Genomic DNA, 3,489 nt, shown 5'->3' on the forward strand with positions numbered 1-3,489 from the left:
CACAACCCCCAGTTCAACACTAAGGAAATTGAATGAGCAGATTGTGGCGTCAAGCCCCCGCATCGCGCCAAGATTGTTATCCCCGGCGGGGGCACCATTTACTTTTCATTCATGTTTTGCAGTTTTTCTAAAAATGTTTGTGTTTTCATCAATTTATAAATTTTCAATTTTGTCTGTCAAAATTAATTTATTTGATAAATACTCTCATTTGTTAGAGATGGGACATATTTTATCGTCGTTCGGAGAGTGATTTAAATTGAACAATGTACAAAAATCTTCCTTCGCTCTCAGAATTTTGTATGGAAAGTGAATTAATTAATACATAATTTTGGCTCGAACAACGAATAGAGAGCGAATTACCGTCAGTATGAACAAGGCATTAGTAGTTTACAAGAAGTAACTGAACTTGGTCCCAATTTACATTGGGCGAGTTTACTTGCGGCAATTGTCATTTTGTAGGAGAGAGAGGTGAGGCATATGGTAGCCCTTTGCCTCTCAGCACCCTCTCTCACCTACAAACTGACAATTGCCGCAAGTAAACTCGCCTAATGTAAATTGGGACTTGTACAAATTTGTACACATTAGGCCTGTTCCAGTACTGCAAGAATCTACTAATTTTCACCATTTTTTTTCGATAACATAAAGGAAAAAATTTTATCGTATTAAAAAATAGTAGCATCTTGCAGGTTCTGTTAGGTTTTTTACACTATGTTGTTTACATTTATAGGTTATGTCAGACGAAAATGTACATGCGGTGTGAATGAAAAAACTAAGGGGTAGTTTACACTATATGTAAATGTTATATGACATGAAATTTTCCATCGTTATATATTCGCTAATATGTGTAATATTGGAGATTTCCCTTACGCCGTTTACTCTGTGCGTCCACACCATCAAAAATGTAAAAAAACTACGTCTCCATATTGCCTCCGTGGGTAAATATGGAATGTTTTTATTTCGTGTCATATGACATTGATAGATAGTGTAAACTACCTCTAAAAGTAGTATGGAAAATGCGAAACATTAAGAAAACGATATGGATAAAAAGAAGTGTCATAACATACGAGATTGATGCTAGTGTAATGTAGCCTTAAGGTATAAAGGTTATCATAGCCTTGCGGAAAAAGACGATAATGATCGGGTTTTCGGCAAAATATTTAAAAAAAGTTACAACACCTAATATTTTTGACGCATAGCATGGCGCAATTACCAAGGTAGTGGTATCATAAAATTTTGAATATGTTATGTCAAAAATGTCTTTATGTTTTTGGGGAAATTACAACAAAAATTATTTTTTTATAAAGGCATTTGACTTTTCATATTCGAACAGCTGTAGTGAAACCACTACCTTGGTAATTGTGTCATGACAAGTAAGGGCAAAACCTATAACTCTGCGTGTTGCGTGTGCTTTCAAAAATACAAAAACAAAATACATGTACAGTGACACAGAAAAGTATACATACACCCTACAAAAATGCAGTTTTGGCTAAATCGTTGGGTTTTTTACAGCAATAACTGCACTGTGTGGCTCCTTGGTTGACAAAATAACCATAATTACACAAATTTATTTTAACCTAATACGTATATTAATTACAATTAAAGAAATTCAATTTTCACAACACAGAAAAGTATACAACACCCCAAGGAAATACGAGTATCATCGTAAAATTTATGGAATTAGTAGCAAAATTTATAATTTTTTTAGGTTTGGCGAATGTCTCTGGATGTCTGAGATATATTTTAGAGAAAAGAAAATAATATGTGGGGGCCAAATGCCGTTATTTAGGGTCAAATTTCTTATATACCTCCTTAAAGCTGACCCTTGCTTAATTTTTTGCGTTTTTAGGTATTGTACTTTATAAAAAGCACAAAATTCGTATCAGATGGCAAATCTTGAGACCCTAGAAAGCTTTGAAGTTGTTTTTGTACGTATTCTACCTTCCTGAACGTCGATAAATGCACGTTTTTCCACAGATTTCTAAGGAAGTGAATAGATTCCGCGGAATTCTTGGTGCAAATTACATATAGATGGCCTTGAATTGCCTTGTAATATTGTCGGATACAATCCTTGGGCATCAATTGACTCATAAATGTACAATTATACGAAACGTTTCGCGCCTATAGTATCGGTAATGATCATAATACGAAAACGACGTTGTTCACAGTACAAATTTCATGCTTTTTTGGTAGTGCTTATATTTTGTTGCTTTAGAAGATTTGGGAACAGGTTTGTAACAAAATATTTCACATTTCTGATTCAATTAAGACCCAAGGATCAGATCATATTACAAGGCAATTCAATGCATTTTGTATGTAATTTGCGCCAGGAATTCCGTAGAATATATTAACTTCCTGAGAAATTTGAAAACGTGCATTAATCGACGTCCAGGAAGGAATATTTTGCTCAATAACAACTCCAAAGCTCTTTTGGGTCTCAAGATTTGCAATCTGAAACTAATTTTGTGCTTTTTATAAAGTACAATACCTAAAAACGCAAAAAATTAAGCAAGTATCAGCTTTAACGTGGTATATAAGAAATTTGACCCTAAATAACGGCATTTGACCCCCAAAAATTATTTTCTTTTCTCTAAAATATATCTCAGATAACCAGAGACATTCGCCAAAACTAAAAAAATTATAAATTTTGCTACTAATTCCATAAATTTTACGATAATATTCGTATTTCCTTGGGGTGTATGTATACTTTTCTGTGTTGTGAAAATTGAATTTCTTTAATTGTAATTAATATACGTATTAGATTAAAATAAATTTGTGTAATTATGGTTATTTTGTCACCAGGGAGCCACACAGTGCAGTTGTTGCTGTAAAAAACCCAACGATTTAGCCAAAACTGCATTTTTGTAGGGTGTATGTATACTTTTCTGTGTCACTGTATGTATTTCAAATTGAAATCATGTATTTTGTTTTTTTACTGCTAAACCATGGTAGAACAAATACAAGGTAAAGTTAATACTACAACAAATACAACTCGAACAACAACCACAAAGGAATTTGTTTTTGTTTGTAACGTAAGTCCCAATTTACATTAGGCGAGTTTACTTGCGGCAATTGTCAGTTTGTAGGTGAGAGAGGGGGTTGAGGGGCAAAGGGTTACCATATGCCTCACCTCTCTCTCCATCAAACTGACAATTGCCGCAAGTAAACTCGCCTAATGTAAATTGGGACTTACTGCCAGTTGTATTTGTAAATAAAACAAGCAAATGTCTATAAATTATTGGAATTTAAAAAACTAATAATTTTTCACATTTGGTTGAATATTTTGGAAAACATGAATGAAAATTCGTTAAATTTTTTTTATGGTTCCACATCATTCCACTAAATGCATAAATTCTCGCAGAAAGTAGAATTCTTGCAGAAAAGTTTGGGGTCGCTGGAAATTCATAGAAAAAGGAGAAGCTGTTTCAATGTTTTGTTTTAGAAATCAAAGAAGCACATGTTTATTAGGGCTTTATTTTTTTAAATTTTAAC

The sequence above is a fragment of the Musca autumnalis genome, unplaced genomic scaffold (genome assembly GCF_047663935.1).
Source record: "Musca autumnalis isolate F117 unplaced genomic scaffold, ASM4766393v1 scaffold_1, whole genome shotgun sequence".
Classification (NCBI taxonomy): Eukaryota; Metazoa; Arthropoda; class Insecta; order Diptera; family Muscidae; genus Musca; species Musca autumnalis.